Here is a 20259-nt window from a genome sequence, read left to right as displayed (position 1 = left end):
GGTTTTTCCAGTTTGTAAATAACAGCTTTATTGAGAAAATTTACACACCATAAAATGTGCATTTGTAAAGTGTACAATTCAGTGGGTTTTTGTATACCCAGAATTATGCAACTGTCACAACAGTCTAATTCAAGAACATTTTCACCACTCCATAAAGAAAACCCGGGAGGGGTGCAGTGGCTCACGTCTATAATCCTAGGACTTTGGGAGGCCAAGGCGGGAGGGTCAATTGAGCTCAGGAGTTCAAGACCAGCCTGGGCAAAGTAGTAGAACCCTGTTTCTACAAAAAGTTAAAAAATTAGCCAGGCATGGTGGTGCATGCCTGTGGTCCCATCTACCCAGGAGGCTGAGGTGTGAGAATTGCTTGAACCCAGGAGGTTGAGGCTGCAGTGAGCTGTGTTCACTGCACTCCAGACTGGGTGACAGAGAGAGACCCTGTCTCTATTTAAAAAAAAAAGAAAATGAAGAAAGAAAACATATTCATTAGCAGCCTCCATTCGCTCCTTTCTCCAGCTCCTGGAAAAATGTAATATATCTGTACAATGGAAAATTATTTAGCCTTTTTTTAAAATATGCTTTAAGTTCTAGGGTACATGTACACAACGTGCAGGTTTGTTACATATGTATACATGTGCCATGTTGGTTTGCTGCACCCATTAACTCATCCTTTACATTAGGTATATCTCCTAATGCTTTCCCGGCCCCTTTCCCCACCCTACAACAGGCCCTGGTCTGTGATGTTCCCCTTCCTGTGTCCATGTGTTCTCATTGTTCAATTCCCACCTATGAGTGAGAATATGCGGTGTTTGGTTTTTTGTCCTTGTGACAGTTTGCTGAGAATGATGGTTTCCACCTTCATCCATGTCCCTACAAAGGACATGAACTCATCATTTTTTATGGCTGCATAGTATTCCCTGGTGTATATGTGCCACATTTTCTTAATCCATTCTATCATTGATGGACATTTGGGTTGGTTCCAAGTCTTTGCTATTGTGAATAGTGCCACAATAAACATACATGTGCATGTGTCTTTAGAGCAGCATGATTTATAATCCTTTGGGTATATACCCAGTAATGGGATATCAGGGTCAAATGGTAATTCTAGTTCTAGATCCTTGAGGAATCGCCACACTGTCTTCCACAATGGTTGAACTAGTTTACAGTCCCACCAACAGTGTAAAAGTGTTCCTATTTCTCCACATCTTCTCCAGCATCTGTTTTTTCCTGACTTTTTAATGATCACCATTCTAACTGGTGTGAGATGGTGTCTCATTGTGGTTTTGATTTGTGTTTCTCTGATGGCCAGTGATGATGAGCATTTTTTCATGTGTCTGTTGGCTGCATAAATGTCTTCTTTTGAGAAATGTCTGTTCATATCATTTGCCCACTTTTTGATGGGGTTGTTTGTTTTCTTCTTGTAAATTTGTTTGGGTTCTTTGTAGATTCTGGATATTAGCCCTTTGTCAGATAAGTAGATTGCAAAAATTTTCTCCCATTCTGTAGGTTGCATGTTCACTTTGATGGTAGTTTCTTTTGCTGTGAAGAAGCTCCTTAGTTTAATTAGATCCCATTTGTCAATTTTGGCTTTTGTTGCCATTGCTTTTGGTGTTTTAGTCATGAAGTCCTTGCCCATGCCTATGTCCTGAATGGTATTGCCTAGGTTTTCTTCTAGGGTTTTTATGGTTTTAGGTCTAACATTTAAGTCTTTAATCCATCTTGAATTAATTTTTGTATAAGGTGTAAGGAAGGGATCTAGTTTCAGCTTTCTACATATGGCTAGCCAGTTTTCCCAGCACCATTTATTAAATAGGGAATCCTTTCCCCATCTCTTGTTTCTGTCAGGTTTGTCACAGATCAGATGGTTGTAGATGTGTGGTATTATTTCTGAGGGCTCTGTTCTGTTCCATTGGTCTATATCTCTGTTTTGGTACCAGTACCATGCTGTTTTGGTTACTGTAGCCTTGTAGTATAGTTTGAAGTCAGGTAGCATGATGCCTCCAGCTTTGTTCTTTTGGCTTAGGATTGTCTTGGCAATGAGGGCTCTTTTTTGGTTCCATATGAACTTTAAAGTAGTTTTTTCCAATTCTGTGAAGAAAGTCATTGGCAGCTTGATGGGAATGGCATTGAATCTGTAATTTACCTTGGGCAGTATGGCCATTTTCATGATATTGATTCTTCCTATCCATGAGCATGGAATGTTCTTCCATTTGTTTGTATCCTGTTTTATTTCATTGAGCAGTTTGTAGTTCTCCTTATTTAGCCTTAAAAAGGAAGGAAATTCTAACACATACTACAACATGAATAATTTTTTTTTTTTTTGAGACAGAGTCTCACTCTGTCAACTAGGCTGGAGTGCAGTGGTGTGATCTCGGCTCACTGCAACCTCTGCCTCCTGGGTTCAAGCTATTCTCCTGCCTCAGCCTCCCAAGTAGCTGGGACTACAGGCACCCACCACCATGCCCAGCTAACTTTTCTGTTTTTGTAGAGACAGGCTTTCACCATGTTGGCCAGGCTGGTCTCGAACTTCTGACCTCTAGGGATCCACCTGCCTCAGCCTCCTAAAGTGCTGGGATTACAGGTGTGAGCCACCATGCCTGGCTTAATCTTGAAAACATTATGGTAAGTAAAAGAAGCCAGTCACATATTGCATGAATTCATTTATATAAAATGCCTACAACAGGTAAATCCATTAGCTTTTTAAAAATTGTGGCAAAATACGCTTAACAAAATTTACTATAATATCTTAACCATTTTTAACTGTACAGGTCAGTGTTGTTAAGCACATTCACATTGCTCTTACACCACCACTAACCATCTCCAACTTTTTCATCATCCTAAACTGAAACTCTATACCCATTAAACACTAAGTCCTCATTTCCCTACCCCACCACCCTCCTCCGGCAAGCCACCATTCTACTTTCTATCTCTATGAATTAGACACTCTAGGTACTTCATATAAGTGGAATCACAGAGTATTTGTCTTTCTGTGACTGGCTTATTTCACTTAGCCTAATGTCATTTAGGTTCATCCATGTTGTAGCATGTGTCAGAATTTCATTCCTTTTCAAGGCTAAATAATATTTCATTAATGCATGTATCACATTTTATTTATCCAATCGCTCTCAGCGGACATTGGTGTTGATTCTACATTTTGGCTCTTGCAAATGATACTTCTATGATTATGTGTATACAAATTCACAAATATCTCTGAGACCCTGATTTCAATTCTCCTGAGTATACACCCAGGAGTGGAATTGTTGGGTCATATGGTAATTCTGTTTTTAATTTTTTGGAGGAACTGCCATAGTATTTCTTAAGCAGTCATAGGAGCTTATAGTAAATGAATGCCTCAATCCTATCTATCATTTGCATGCAGACAGGCATGCACAGTTGAATCCCAGGCTCCAGAACAGTAAGGTTAGAAACAAATGATCTACTCCCCAGCAATAGTGCTGCTTTTCAAAAGCCCTCAAGTTAATGAAATGTCTCATTTTTTAAATTCAGTGACTAAAACTGATTTCAATCTCAGTCTATTATCTGTTAACTTTAAGGAAAATTTTAGAGTGTTATTTTATTTTCAATAGGCCTAGAAGTCAAACTTTCCTCCATGCTTACGCAGAGCCTGCCCACCAATGTTCAGAGGAAAAGCCCATTTACGAATGGGTGGTTTTTGTGTGTGGCCCAAATAGTGTGCTAGACACTGAATTTTTGTCAGAGAAGATTCCATTTGCATCCCCTAATGGTTTAGTTGCAGTCATGCCTCAAGGCATAAGAATAGACTGGATTTTGTATCACTTTATTTTTCTGACTCATAAGAGAAAAAGAAGATTGAAGCCGTTTCTGATTTGGAAAGAGGGAGAGAAGTATTACTCATTCTCCCTTTACCCTCAAGTGCTTTCCTTTTTTCCCCTCCTAAATGTCACTCTCCCTGAAAAAAAAAAAAAAAGTGTTCACAGCCTTAAATTCCTCAGTTCATCACTAACATTTTCATTGCAGAAGCAATGGAAAGAAAACCAGAGATGATTCTATCAGCATCAATGCCTTGCGGGGAGGACATTCAGCAACACAGTCTTCCTGCATTAGGAGACACACTTCAAGGCTGGCCCCTAAGAGAGGCTCTATTTTAATAAGCCAGGTAAGCTGGGCATGGTGGCAGGTGCCTGTCGTCTCAGCTCCTCAGGAGGCTGAGACAGGGGTATCCCTTGAGGACAGGAGTTCGAAGCTACAGTAAGCTGTAATCGCGCCTGTGAACAACCACTGCACTCCAGCCTGGGCACAGTGATGAGACCCCATCTCTAAATAATAATAATAATAATAATAATAATAAGCCAGGTGAATGTTTTCCATAAAAAGTGATCTCCCTCTTAATGAAAGCCTTATTAAACCACCTCAGAAGTATTGTGACTCAAATTCCAAGCCAACAAAACAAAGAATCTTAAGTATATTTTTTAAACTTAAAGTTAGCCTCAGTCAGGTACTTTGTGAACCACTGATTTTCTTACTAAAGAGAAATCAATCTGATCCTCCCTTCCATTTATGTAGAGGGATGTGTGTGGTCTCAGGAGTGATGGATTAGAGAACACCAAGGAAAACATCTGTCACCTTATCCTTTTAGATGGAAGAAACTATTTTGTCCATGCGGATGGAAGGCCATGAAGAACTTCCTCTGCCATTACTAACTGAGGGCCCATTGTATGAATTGACTATGTGAAAGCCACTAGAGGCCAGGTCCCTGGTGCCATCGTGTGTGCATTAGCTTCAAACCATCATCAGAATGACTGAACCATGAGCCCACAAAGCTCTGTCTGCTATAGGCATGAGCCCTGACTTCCCTCTGCAGTGATTCACAGCCTCTTCACCTTTGTCAGCCCAAGAATCTACCAGAGTTAATCCCTTCGTATTCTCCATCCCTGTTTACTTCAGCAGCCTCAAGAAGGCTAGATGAGGCCTCTTCACTCCAACACTCAGCCCCATATGGCTCTGTTAACCCCGTAATAATCTGACCTGATCTTTCTTCCTCCTGCCAGCAGGGTTCCTGTCTCTGTTCCCTCTGGAACTCATATCTGTCATCAACAAAAATCCCCCATAGCCTTAATCTCATCTTGCTGGAACTCTAACCTGGCTCTCCCCTGAGGACACTACTTTCCCTACAGTTCCCTCAGGTGGTGAATCTTTTTGTCTCTAAAACTGGGCCCAGAAGTCGTAGCTATTCTCTGTGCCCTTCCTTGCCACTTCCAGGCCATGGTTTCGCCTCTTCCCCAAACCTCTCAACTCCTTCAAATCTCAAGCCTTTGTGAATTCTACCCATCACACATCCCTGTTGCAGTCACCAAGGTCTCCCAGATCACTCTTCATCAATCCTTAAAGATTTTTGCTCTTGGTTCATTGTCAACCTCTCCAGTCATCTCAATATCACTGAGCTAATTCTTCCAGGAAGGTGAGTTTGAGGGCCTTAACTACCATTTTGAAATCTCTTCAGCTATCTTTGCCATTTATTCTCTGAAAACGTCATCCAACCTTATGGCTTTAAATGCTATCTACTGAGGCCCCCCAAATTTGTATCTTCAGTCCCTGTCTCTCACCCAGGCTCCAGACTTACATACCCAACTGGACACTGAAACTCTTCACTTGGATGTCTAATAGAATCTCAAACTTAATATCTAAAAAGTAACAATTTATTTATTTGAGCGATGCCCCTCCCACCAAAACCTGCCCTTTCTTACAAAGTGGTAACTCCAGTCTCCTAGCTAGTCAGGCCCAAAATGTTGGAGTTGTCTTAAGTGCTTTCCATCACATTCCACATCTAATCTTAAATTCCATTGGCTCCACCTTCAAAATATTTGCAAAACCTTACTGCTTTGTACCACTTCCTCAGATACCATCAGCTCCATCAAAGATGACAGCCATTGGCTTCCTAACTAACTTGACTGCTGCTCTGCTGTCCTCGGCTTTCCCAGCCTATTGTCCACCTAGAAGCCTGAGTGATCTTTCCAGAATGCAAGCCGGATCATCACTCTCTTCTGCTTGAAACCCTCCAATGGCTCTCCAGCTCACTTTTTCCAAAAGCTTTACCCTGGTTTGCAAGAACTCAACTGACCTGAGCCCCAGATACCCCTTGGCCTTCCCTATGACCCCTCCCTCTCCACCCCAGGCTTACTATGCTCCAGCCTCCCTAGCCCTGTTATGGCTCCTCCCATACCCCAGGCATACTCTTGCCTCAGGGCCTCTGTATTCACAGTTTCTCTGTCTGGAACATTTCCCCCTGCAAATATCCATTTGGTTCTCTCCCTCACTTCACTTAGGTCTCTATTCAACTGTCACCTCCTCTGAGAGGCCTTCCCCAGTCCTCAATTTAAAATTGCACATCTACGCCGTGACTAACTTCCCCTTTTTCCTTTTTTTCCCCACAGCACTTACCCTCATGTGATGCATTATATACTGTCTTTATTTATTTATCATTAGCTCCTTCCACTAGAACCAAAATTCTAATTTCACCCTAACATTTAGCTTTATGAAAGCATGATTTTATCTATTCATCACTCTATATCCCAGCAACCCATGGCCTCACTAAATATTTCTTTTTTTATTTGTGATATTTCTTTTAATACATTTTATTTAACATTCATCCAATAAATATTTACCGAGTACAACCTATATGCTAGGCATTGAAGCAATAATGATTATAAGATAGACACGCATTTTGTCCTCATGAAGCTTACAGTTTAATGTAGGTGGGAGAGGCAATAGATACTGCACAGTAACATATGCTATGGTGGGGGTGGCACAGGGTGCCATAGGGGCAGAGAATAGAAGCTCCTCCAGGTTAGAGGAGATAGAATTTCAGAGATAAAACTCCTAGAAATTAAAGTCTTTCATTTCTGCTCCTAACTGCATAGTTATCAGAATAGACTGAATATAGAACCAAATAATAAATGCTTTACAACATCCTCACAACATCCTATGTAGTAAGTCCTACTCTTATCAGTTCTCAGGTGAAGGAATGGAAGTGCAGAGAGAGTGGCAAGTTGACAAGAGTTACAGAGATAGAAAAGTGGCACAGAAAGGAAACAAACTCAGGCAGTATGGCTTCAGAGCCTGTGCTTTTAACCACTATCTTAAACATACTCTCTGAGCAGCATGCATGTGTGATAATTTGTTAACGAATAAAGTCCTCTAGGTATTTTCTAGCTGCATGTATAGGTAAGGCTTGGTACAGACTATCTGAATAGTTTGGTTTTCAAAAAAGGTTTTATCAGCATGACCTAGAATGCAGAAAGACTATTTTTGTCTAAAAATTAAAATCAAATCATCTTATTTGTACTGTGATGTGAACTTCTAACACTGGTATTCACTAACCATTAATATAAAAAGAATGCAGTAGGAGCAGCTCTTTGTAATCCCCCCTTTCCTCTGTCTTTTGACATTCTCTCTTTTTCCCCCCTTTCAATTCTTTTTATTTATTTATTTATTTTTATTATAATTTAAGTTCCTAAAACCATAAAAACCCTAGAAGAAAACCTAGGCAATACCATTCAGGACATAGGCATGGGCAAGGACTTCATGTCTAAAACACTAAAGGCAATGGCAACAAAAGACAAAATTGACAAATGGGATCTAATTAAACTAAAGAGCTTCTGCACAGCAAAAGAAACTACCATCAGAGTGAACAGGCAACATACAGAATGGGAAAAAACGTTTGCAATCTACTCATCTGACAAAGGACTAATATCCAGAATCTACAAAGAACTCAAACAAATTTACAAGAAAAAAACAACCCCATCAACAAGTGGGTGAAGGATATGAACAGACACTTCTCAAAAGAAGACATTTATGCAGCCAACAGACACATGAAAAAATGTTCATCAGCACTGGCCATCAGAGAAATGCAAATCAAAACCACAATGAGATACCATCTCATACCAGTTAGAATGGTGATCATTAAAAAGTCAGGAAACAGGTGCTGGAGAGGATGTGGAGAAATAGGAACACTTTTACACTGTTGGTGGGACTGTAAACTAGTTCAACCATTGTGGAAGACAGTGGGGCGATTCCTCAAGGATCTAGAACTAGAAATACCATTTGACCCAGCCATCCCATTACTGGGTATATACCCAAAGGATTATAAATCATGCTGCTATAAAGACACATGCACACATATGTTTATTGTGGCACTATTCACAATAGCAAAGACTTGGAACCAACCCTAGCCCTCACTAAATATTTCTTGATTGAAGTAAATCATCCAAATGCTGTAAATGCAGGAAATACTTTTATACTCTTACTTTCATGATGTTTTCCCCAGAAACCAGCACCAACTTCAATAGAAATTATCTCTGTTAACATTTCCAAAAGAATAACTTAATATCTACCAAATACATGTGGAGCACCTACTATATGCCAGACATTATCCTAGGTGCTGGGGGCATAATATTAAATGAAAAAAATATCTTGTGTTCCTGGATCTTCTGGAAGGGGAGATTGAATAAATATGCAAATAATTAAAATATATGGAATGGAGGATAGTCTCAAGTGCTGAAAAGAAAAAGTAAAGAAGGCATATATAAGATATCAGGGGTTGAAGAAACTGGAATTTCAAGTAATGTGGCCAGGCAATGCCTCAAAGAGAAGACACTTTTTGAAGGAAAGGGAGGATAGCAAAATGAGGAAGCAAAGAAGTTGTCAGCATAAATTGCATGTTCTAGGACTAGGAAGGAAGCCAGTGTGACTGGTGCAGAGAGAACAAGTGAGAGAGTGAAAAGTGATGAAAGGTAGGGAGGTAAAGAAGCCAGATCATATAGGATCTTAAAGGCAAGAGTTAGCAACTTTCCTTTTACCCTTAGTGAGGAAGAAGCCACTGGAAGGTTTTGAGAAGATAAATGACATTACTTGCCTTAAGTTTTTCAGGATGACTCTGGCTATTGTGCTGAGAATAGACTGCAGAGGTTGCGGGCAGAAGAGAGCAAGGCTAGCACACTAATCTAGATGATAGCTGAGTGGCTTGGGCCAGAGAAGGAGTAGAGCAGATGGTGAGAAGTGGTCTCCTTCTAGATATATTTTAAAGGTAGAGCTGACAGGTTTTGCAGATAGACTGAATGTGGGTTATGAGAAAAGTAAGGGAGTTAAAGATGCCACCAAAGTGATTGGCCTGAGCAAGTGTAGAAAGGTGATGTCTTAAATTGAGCTGGTGAAGGTTGCAGAAGGTGACTTGGCAGGAAAAATCAGGAGCTCAATTTTGACTATGTTTAGACTAAGATGCTTGTTACGTATGTATCCAATTAATGTGTCAAGTAACAATTAAATATGTGTTTCTGGAAAAGACATTTTTGGACATCAAGTCTAGATTGATTAAACTGTTTTTTATCATTTTAATAAAAGAATTGGAAGCAGCCTGTATAAGTCAAATAATACAGAAATTTCAAGCAAAAATGAATTATTCCAAGGAGTTAGAAGCTCACGCAATTATTGAAAAAATGGATGCCAGGAAAGATTTTCAGGAAATCCAGAAATTCAGTGATCATAGAGAAGCACTACTGATGATCACTTCTATTTTCTTGATGAGGTAGGATGTAAGGTAACATGCTGAGAATAAGAGGGATAAAGAGGGTTGTGGATAGGGTTTTTGAGGAAGCAGTAAAAGACACACTTGGTCATCAAAAAAATGTCTCTGCTGAGCCTGTCCATGATTTCTCAAACGAATAGCTAGGATTGCGACATAATGGGATTTCATGCTGTTCTCCTGCTCTGGTGCAACTCTATGAACATTTAAAGTAGTTCTGTTTAAAAGCTCTTTTAGGAACACAGCTACACACTAGCAGACAGTAAGAGATGCAAGCAGAACTCAACTCTGAACTTGTGAAACGCAGATTTACAGCCCACCCTAGAGATTCTGATTCATTAGGTTTGGGGTGAGGTCCAGGAATTTTTCATAAGTACCACAGATGATTTTGCACACTGTGATAAACACTGCTCTGAGTGGCTTCCAAACAGAAGCTGTTGATAGGAACAGCTGCTAAGAATTAGGGGTGCCTTTGGTTGGCAGTGGGAACCACTGTCACCTAAAAGCAGCCTTTGAAAGCAGTAAGTTGCTCAGAGAGAAAAAGTCTTATTATAACAGAATGCTAAAGATTTCCGTCATTCATTACTCTAGAGTGAATCACCCTCCAAGGCCTACTGTCTACCCCAATAGCTGAAGAAGTAGAGATTTCTGGTCTTTTTTTTTTTTTTTTTGATTCTCAATGAAGATAAGAAATAGCAATTCTTGCCAGAAAATTTCTCAGGTTAAGCTTATAAACTCTAGCCTTTGAATCATTTACAAATTTTAAAATAATAACCTGGCACTCAGATATCTAGCCAGGGCAATATGTCCAAAAGAAACTTTAAAAACATTAAGTTTTTCCGGGGCTAGTATTAACTTTCAACTGTATTTAGCCTGATAGGAGATGTGGGCAGAGATAATCATATAGTACTTTTAATCGTCAAATAAATACCAAACAGATCAACTTGAAGTGATAGTTGCAGATTTTTTTTTTCTTAATGTGTCTGATTTCATTTTTTACCCTAGATCAAGCTTGTCCAACCTGTGGCCCAGGACAGATTTGAAGGCAGTTCAACACAAATTCGTAAACTTTCTTAAAACATTTTGAGATTTTTTTTGCCACTTTTTTTTTTTTTTAGCTCATCAGCTATCATTAGCGTTAGTGTATTTTGCGTGTAGCCCAAGACAATTCTTCTTCTTCCAACATGGCCCAGGGAAGCCAAAAATTGAACATCCCTACCCTAGAGGATTGCTTAATCAAGGTGTAACTGTGCTAACATTAAGAAAAAGTTTCAACCATTTATATAAAACTAGTATGCCAGAATAGAGTTGGTATGTTTTCCTAAAAAATTAAAAAATTTCTACTTATTACCAGCAACTACTTAACAGCCCATATTATTTAACTCAATGAATTAAATTAATCCCATGAAATAAAATATGAGATAGGGATGATATCTGAATTCATTTTTATTCATGGCTAGAGACTATGAAGATTCTTTTGACAAGGCCTTAAAAATCTTGTGGGTGATGTTAAAAACTTCAATGTACAAGTGCTGATTCAATTTGGGGGTGTGGGTAGGGACCTCCTGATTTGACACAGTCAATTCTATACAGAGAACATGAGACTAGAAAACCCCCAAGCCACACAAAGGCTGCTGGAGTGTTCACATGCTCATTACCTGAATTTTCTAATGCTGAACAACTGAGGGATATGAATATGCAAAGCTCATAGACTCTGCCCAGCATCAGCCTCTTTCAGCCTCTCCTTTTTCTGAAAAGGAAGTCACAGTGCCTCTGGCTTTCTAAGCTCTGTGTTCTGAATTCCCAAAGCAAGCAGGAGAAGAGAGGGTGTAGGTTTTTATGTGCTTGTTTGTTTTTATAGCAAAAACCAAATTTGCCTTTTTCAGAGTATGTGCTTCCAGATCAATATCAGAATTTAGCCAGTGACTCCTCATGCATTTGCCTCCCAGAATTAGTACACATGGTTGTCCCAGAGGCAAAACGAGAAATCTCATTGGCTCGGCATCCTGAAATGTCTCAAGTGAGTTGCAAGTTCTTGTAGTTTTCTTCTGTTTCTCTGTGTGTGTTTTTTATGATACACAATAAGTGTACACTTTATGGGATACATGTGACATTTTGATACATGCATACGATGTGTAATGATCAAATCAAGTAATTGGGATATCCATCACCTCAAACATTTATCATTTCTTTACATTGGAAACATTCCAAATCTTCTGGTCTAGCTATTTTGAAATATACAAAGTATTATTAACTCTAGTCACCTTACTGTGCTGTTGAACACTAGAATATATTTCTTCTATCTAACTGTATTTTTGTACACATTTACCAACCTTTCTCCATCCTCATCCTACCACTTACCCTTCCCCAACTCGATAACTGCCATTCTACTCTCTATCTCCATGAGATCTATGTTTTTTAAGTTCCTATGAATGAATGAGAACATGAGATAGTTGTCTTTCTGTGCCTGACTTATTTCACTTAACACAATGTCCTCCAAGTTCATCCATGTTACTGCAAATGACAGGATTTCATTCTTTTTTATGGCTGAATAGTATTCTACTGTGTATATATATCACAGTTTCTTTATCCATTCATCCGTTGATTCACAGTTAGGTTGATTCCATATCTTTTTTTTTTTTTTTTCTGAGACGGAGTCTTGCTCTGTTGCCCAGGCTGGAGTGCAGTGGCATGATCTTGGCTCACTGTAAGCTCTGCCTCCCGGGTTCACGCCATCCTCCTGCCTCAGCCTCCCAAGTAGCTGGGACTACAGGGGCGTGCCACCACACCCAGCTAATTTTTTTGTATTTTTAGTAGAGATGGGGTTTCACCATGTTAGCCAGGATGGTCTTGATCTCCTGACCTTGTGATCTGCCCACCTCGGCCTCCCAAAGTGCTGGGATTACAGGCGTGAGCCACTGTACCTGGCCGATTCCATATCTTGGCTATTGTGAATAGTGCTGCAATTAACATGGGAGTAGAGATATCTCTTTGACATACTGATTTTTTTTCTTTTAGATATATCTATGTGCTTTTAAAACCCATTATTTGCACTTTATATATTTCTATAACTCTATGCTCAAGATTTGTTAAAACTCCCAGTCCTTTCCAAGAATTCGTGCTTGTTTGTCCATTCTATCAAACATTAATTTTGTGTAACAGTGACTAGTTCAGATAAGGATATCTCCTAAATCTACCAGTATACTTTACATTTTACCAAGTGGAAGACACACTGCCTTCTCTCATAGTCCATCTGTAACCTTCTTTCCTTCCCTTTTCCACTCTGTGCTGAACAGCAAACAGCAACCAAACTATCTTGGGCCAACAATACCATCTACTGGTCATGGTGATAAACTACTAAAACCGCTTAAGCATATTCACAAGCCATGCTCTCCTATTTATTCTATAATCAAAACTCAATAAATTATCTTGGAAATTTTTCAGCAAGTGAAAACTATATACACTCAGGCCATCTCAGTCACCAAAAGAAGCCCCAATTCACCACTCATCGTTGTAAACCACATTCTTGTATAGCTCTGTTCATTTCTTTATATGACCCAATCTCACACCCTTTCCCACAATACACTCTTCCACCGTGTTCCTTGGAGTTCACTGTGGGTCATTAGCAAAATTTCCTATATCATTGAAGTAGTCTCTACATCACCTTCGTCTCTTTATTCTAAATGAAACCTGATATTTCTGCAGCTATGAATAGTCACTGCCAATTTCAGCTTATCCTCCTTTCCTTCTCCCTAAACATCCTTGCTTCCTCTGAAGTTCAGCCATGGGTCACCTCACTGCTCCATATGTCCAATCATCTACAGACTTCATAGTCACTTTGCATTATTCCTTGAAGATTCTCATGCCTTACCCTCTGTCATCTCCCCAACAGCAGTTTTCTCCTAATTCTTGGTGATTTCAATATCATTGAAAAGATCCTTACAATAATCTAGCCCCTCAGGCTCTTGTTGCTCTCTCCTGCCATCATCTTGTCCTCCACATCACTCCAGCTACCTGTTCTTATGGTTGCACTCTAAACCTTACGATTATCAATAACTGCACCCCCTTTCATGTCAATTTCAGATGTCATATACTCCCACCACTACTTTCCAAGTCTCCATCTCATTCTGATCATTTTCAAGCCACACAAGAAACATATATCTATTGACCTTAGCATCTATTTCTCACTTCCTCATATCTGCATTTACCTCTATCCTCAATTAAGATTCAACAGTTCAACATGATAACCATTACCTTATATAATCCCAATTCCCTTGTCCTTCTCTTCTACCATCAAATTTACTTCTTCTTAGTTAAATCCCAACTTCCACCTACTCCTTCCTGCTTCTGATCTGTTGGAAATGGCTGAAAAAAAAGTTATGCTAACAGATTTACTTCGATTCCTGATTGTCACCCTCAAGTGGGCCTTCACTATTGCCAGGGAATTTCACTGCCTTTGAATAATCACTTTCATCTCTTATTCTCCGAGACAACTCTTTTATACCCTTCTTTTCTCTTCGAACCTACAGCATCTTGCCATTTATTCTCTCTAATTCTCTTTATTCTCACTATAACGACTTTGCTCTTCATTTTACTAAGAAAATAGAGATAATTAGAACTTCCTCATGCTTCCACCACCAAACACACACACTTTCCTCTATGCCCCGCATCCTGTCTTCCCTTCTGTCACATTGAATAGATAATCTCTGTTCCTATCTAAAGAGAATTCCACGTGTAAAATGGATCTTGTCTTCTAAGAGCATCTTTCTGGAAGTTGTGTGTCTTATCTGTATCATAGTTTCCTCTCTGACTGGATCATTTTTGTCTTTAAAAATAAAACCCTGCCAGGCACATTGGCTCATACCTGTAATCCCAGCACTTTGGGAGGCCAAGGTGGGAGGATCGCTTGATTCTAGGAGTTCAAGACCAGCCTGAGCAACATCGGGAGACCCTGTCTGTATAATAAATTTTTTAAAATTAGCCAGGCATGGTGGCATATGCCTGCAGTCCCAGCTACTCAGGAGGCTGAGCGGGGGGATTGCTTGAGCCTGGGAGATGGAGGCTGCAGTGAGCCATGATGGTGCCACTGCATTCTAGCCTGGGCAACAGAGTGAGATCCTGTCTCTAAAATAAAATGAAATTAAAAAACCCAAACCCCAACTTGACTGCACATGACCCTCTAGGTACTACCTGATTTCTCTGCTCCCTATCATAGCAAAAACCTTCAAAATGGTGGGCTACATTTGCTGTTTGTACTTCTCCTAATATTTCCTGAAGCAAGCTCAAGGGGCTTGTATGCACTCAAAGATTAATAGCGATATCCATGTTGCCAAGCTAATGGTTTTTTCTTAGTTCTTGTCTTCCTTCATTATCAGAGGCATTTGAGTCACTTTTGATCATTCCCCTTTCTTAAAATGCCTTCCTTGCTGGGCTTTTTTTTTTTTTTTTTTTTTTTTTGTCTTCCTAGTTCTCTGGTCATCCTGCCATATCCTTGCTGGTTCCTCTTCATATTCCAGACCTCTACGCTTGAGAGTGCCAAAATGTTCAATCCTCAGATCTCTCCTTTATCACTCTTCAGGTGATCTCACTTAATCTTCAGACTTTAAATGCCACCTACATGCAGATAATTTCAAATTTCTATCTCTAGCCCAGGCCTTTTCTTTGAATTCTAAATGCATATAATCAACTTCCTACTTGGTATTGCCATATGGAGGACTGACAGGCATCTCAAATTTAACATGCCCAAAACTGAACTCACGGTCCCACCCCTCACATATGTTCCTTTCCCTGTTTTTGCTCATAACAGTAAATGACAACTCCTTTCTCTCAGTTTCTTGAGTCCAAAATCTTGAGTCATCCTTGACTCCCTCTCTCTGTTTTCTTGCTTTTTGTTGTGGACATTTTTAAACACAGACGAAAGTAGAGTGAACCTTGACCGCACTTTTGTTTTTTGCTTACACTCCACATCTGATCCATCAACAAGTCCTACTTGTTCTACTTTCAAAGAAAATACAGACCACTTCCTAGCAGCACTTATCATTATGACTCTCTTAGAGCCACCACTGTTTCTCATCTGAACTACTGTAAGAGCCTCCTAATTGTTCTACTGACTTCTGCCCATGCTTCTGTGTTTTCTTTTATTTCTTTACACAGAGGAAGCCTGTTCTTAGGCTGTGAAGACCGGGGAAAGCATGAACGCAGTCCCTCACTGCACAAATTATGCAGTCAAGTTTCCCATGTGCGGGCAAATCACAGGGGTCAGCACATCCAGAGTGCAATGGATAAGCCTGGCCCTTGGAAAACCAACTTCATGAATATGGTATCTCCCCTGCCAGATAAGTATGCTTCTGTGTTTTCAATGGAACAATTGGAATTTTCTTGCAAGATTATATCACAGCTCTACTCAAAGCCCTCTTCTCACCTCCCTCAGAGTGGAACTCTAAAGTTCTTATTAGAGCTGCACCCTCCACTGCCTTGTCACTGCTGCATGTCTTACCGCTTCCTTCTCATGCCTTCCTCCCCTAGCCTGGCCTCATTTGTGCTCTAACTCACTAATCATGTCTAGCTTCAGGATCTTTGCACTTCATGTTTCCTCTGCCTGAAATGCCATTCTTCACATCTCTGCTCAAATATAACCTTGTCAACAAGTCCTTCCCTGACCACTTTACAGATTAGCATCTTCCTTTCTGCCCTGTCACTTATATCCCTATTTTTTAATTTTTTTCGTCATGTTACTTATATCCATTAACAATATTTGTTTGTTTGCTTGTTTTTTGAGACAGGATCTCACTCTGTCACCCAGGCTGGAGTGCAGTGGCACAATCTCAGCTCACTGCAACCTCCGCCTCCCTGGCTCAAGCAATTCTCCCACCTCAGCCTCCTGAGTAGCTAGGACTACAGACGTATGCCACCACACCTGGATAATTTTTGTGTTTTTTGTAGAGATGGGTTTTTGCCATGTTGCCCAGGCTGGTCTCAAATTCCGGGGCTCAAGCAGTCCTCCCACCTGGGCCTCCCAAAGTGCTGGGATTGCAGGCAGGAGCCACCGTGCCCAGCTATTTGTTGTTTTATATTTCTCCCCAACTAGAGTGTAAGCTCCATGAATGTAAGAACTTCATCTGTTTTGTTCATTGTTTCTTTTCCCCCCCAGTGTTTTGAATAGTGCTTGGTGTATGATAGGAACTTAATGAATATTTGCCAAATAAATCTTTTTTCTTTCTCTATTCTTCCAACTGTTGCATCGTTAGCCAAAAGAATCTGTTTCTTCTCTCTCTGGTTCCATCTATTCTTCCTGGTTCTCTCTCTTTCATTACTTCTGTTAACATCTCTGAGTCCCAAAGGAAGTAATATAATCTAGGGCTGAAAATAAACACCTTCAGAGCCCAAGTGGGCAAGGCGTGTGTTAAGCAGCAGGTTGCAAAGCCACAGGGGGTGGTGAAGTGTGTTGTCTTACTCCAAGCTATTTACATTTTTCAAAGTTAAACAATCCATCTGTCCAGCGGGCTTGAGCCTGCAGATCATGAGTTGGCTGTCCTTGTCCTCATCACAACCAGGAAGCCCAAGAATGGTGGTAGTGCTATACAGTTCTTATATGGATGACATTTTCTTAAATTTTAAAATTAAATTTGACAAACTACAAATGGATGGTAGCCTGCTTCACAATTTGCTCACGTTTGTCTTCAGTGCTTCATCCATATTAAATTAAACCTATTTTCTTCAAGTTCTAGCATTTGAGGTGTTTTCTTGAATATTTCACTCTTTTCTTTGCATTATGACTAATATAAAATTGTCTACTAATTTTCATAGTGAGTTTTATATCTTAGTATTTAGTACGCAGTATTTTATAGATCCTTTATAAGGCTTCGGGCCCCCACTGCAACCATCTAGTAACGAAGTAAATGGGATTAATGAACTGTGATCCGCATCTATTTTTCCTAAACAAGGCAGACCAAAATATGCGTGCAGCTTTTGAAAAGATAGGCCTCAAGGAAAAAATAAATCATGTCTAAAAATCCTCTGCTTAAAGCTCCTTTATTTCAAAACTGTGCTTGTTTCTATGTTTCCTTAAAAGAATAGAGAAACAATTGCCCCTCAGTGGCCCCCAACAGGTAAGGTGTGTTGGATGTTTACACAGGGCCACAATTTCTGTCCTCATTAAGTACTAAAGTGAATCAGAACTCACCCCATGACCCTACCTTTTTATGTTCTCCCCTCCAAATCATCATCCAGTTATGCAAAGGAGTCATGAGCCACTCTCTGAGGAAAGGCTGAGTCCTCTAAAGCAGGGGCCCCCAACCCCAGGGCCATGGACCAGTACCCATCCATGTCCTGTTAGGAACTGGGCCAACAGCAGGAGGCACATTGCCAGATGAGCTCCGCCTCCTGTCAGATCAGTGGTGGCATCAGATTCTCATAGGAGCATGAACTCTATTGTGAACTGCACATGCGAGGGATCTAGGTTGCATGCTTCTTGTGAGAATCTAGCACCCGATGATCTGAGGTGGAACAGTTTCATCCCCAAACTATCCCATCTCCCTGCCCATGGAAAAATTGTCTTCCATGAAACCGGTTCCTGGTGTCAAAAAGGTTGGGGACCGCCACTCTAAAGGCCCTGGACCATTCCGACAAGGGAAGACTTTCATCATCAAGCCAAAGAAAGAGGCAGTGTAAGTCCTATCTGCTTACCCTCCTACCTGCTTACTCTCATATCTGCTTACTCTTGAGGATTGCATTTGATAGGGAATAAAGGTCAGAGCGCTTCTTGCCCAGTAATCTCTGTTTCACTGAAGTTTTAAAAAACCATGTATACTCTACCCTGCTTTCTTCGCTCTTAATAATACTTGCCTGACCCCAAAGAGCTGTGTTTGCATTCAGCCTCTGATTTTCAACAGTTTTCACTGGAAGATGAGTTTTAAGCTGCTAGTTAATGAATGTACTTTTGAAAAATAATTTAAACATAAATGAAAATACCACTTCTTCTCAAACAAGATCAAATTCAACAATAGAATTTTTCTGGTCAGACTGAGTCACTATAAATGAAAGGGAGGGGAATTGAGCACATGTTTAGATGTTACCCGCCTTGGCAGCCCTCCAAGATAATCAAGACTTCCAGAACATGTGGATTTTTTCCTTCAATGGCATGATTTAATGTTGGGGACAAAGACATTTTACAGAATTAACCAGATAATACTCAGACTAGGTCATAGAGAGAATTTTATAAGCAAGTCACTCCAAAATGGACCCTGAAAAATAGGATTTGCTAAGTTCTGAATAAGGAAATTGGCCCAGTTGTGAAATATTAATACATCAGAAACAAAACTTCACTTGATATTGGCTCTGGCTCCTGAGCTCAGCTGTAAGACTTTCTACATCTGAGCAGACTTCTAATATGCAAACAGAAAAGTCAAACCATCAGGCTAAAGGGAAATTGTATCTTCTCAGAGGTCAAATTTGCTGAAACTTTTGAATAAGGTACAGAAGGGCAAGAGGACCAAAGACCCTGGTGAAATCAGAACTGTGTCCCCTGAAGCCAGTGACTGAGTGGGAAAATAATTTCATATCCTCATGGCCAGATTTTAAGTGCAGAAAGCAATATAGTGTGGCAAAAATATGGGACATAAATTTAATAAAATGAGTTTTATGAGATGGGGCGCTGCAGAGCTTCCCTAATTAAACTTTATCCTCACGTTTGGGCAATTTTCTTCTTTTTGAGAGCAGTCTATCCTTTATTTCTTAACTTCCTGTCACTCTTTTTATTGGTAAAGCAATTATTTTTGCTAAAACCAGTGGACAGAGCTCATAAAGTGACATTGTTTGCCCACGTTCTGCATTACTGAGAGATATAAAGAATAAATATACACTTTTGGAAGAGAAATGAATCTCTCAACTATTCCTCATCATAGTAGCTTGTGCCCATCATTATAACTTTAAACTAGGTTATCTGCGTGAAGATTGGGAAAATACTCTTTTTTAAATGTAGGAAAATAGTGTTTGCTTTTGGAGACATTATATCAAGTAGGTTTTAGATTAAAATAGTAACTTACCAGCCAGGGGCGGTGACTCATGCCTGTAACCCCAGCAGTTTGGGAGGCCGAGGTGGGGGGATCACCTGAGGTCAGGAGTTCGAGACCAGCCTGGCCAACATGGTGAAACCCATCTTTACTAAAAATACGAAAATTAGCAGGGCATGGTGGTGCGTGCCTGTAGTCCCAGATACTCAGGAGGCTGAGGCAGGAGAACTGCTTGAACCCGGGAGACAGAGGCTGCAGTGAGCTGAGATCACACCACTGCACTCCAGTCTGGGTGACAGAGTGAGACTCCATCTCAAAAAAAGTAAAAAAAATAAAAAAAATAGTAACTCATAGGAGCAAAGGAAGATTTCCCTCATAGTCCTTAAATATATTCTCTTATGTCAGAAAACTGTACCTAAATTGGTCACAACTGCTACAACTATTTCATGAAAGCATCTCAAAGTGATTTGCTAAAGTTGTTACCTGTAAATATGTCTGCAGGGAAAATAAACTTGTTATACAAGTCACTACAAACTTCTACTATAAAAAAAGTATATCAAGTTGCATCATTCAATAACCCTTTCAGCTACTGAAAAGTCAACCAGTTATATAATGAGCATTATATACTAGATAAAGTACTACTGCCAAATAGTCCTTTCATAATTTAAGGCAAAACCCACAGAAAAAGATGTT

The 20259-nt window shown here is 40.0% G+C and overlaps 1 non-coding gene across 1 annotated transcript; it reads right to left on the bottom strand.

Annotated features, from left to right (window-relative positions):
* Nucleotides 1-15736: 15736 nt before the first annotated feature.
* LOC112439746 (U1 spliceosomal RNA) lies at nucleotides 15737-15899 on the bottom strand. Its single transcript, XR_003027982.1, has one exon. It is a non-coding gene; the product is annotated as a U1 spliceosomal RNA (small nuclear RNA).
* Nucleotides 15900-20259: the final 4360 nt, after the last annotated feature.

The sequence above is a fragment of the Pan paniscus genome, chromosome 3 (genome assembly GCF_029289425.2).
Source record: "Pan paniscus chromosome 3, NHGRI_mPanPan1-v2.0_pri, whole genome shotgun sequence".
Taxonomy (NCBI): Eukaryota; Metazoa; Chordata; class Mammalia; order Primates; family Hominidae; genus Pan; species Pan paniscus.
This window is presented reverse-complemented; position numbering and strand designations above follow the sequence as displayed.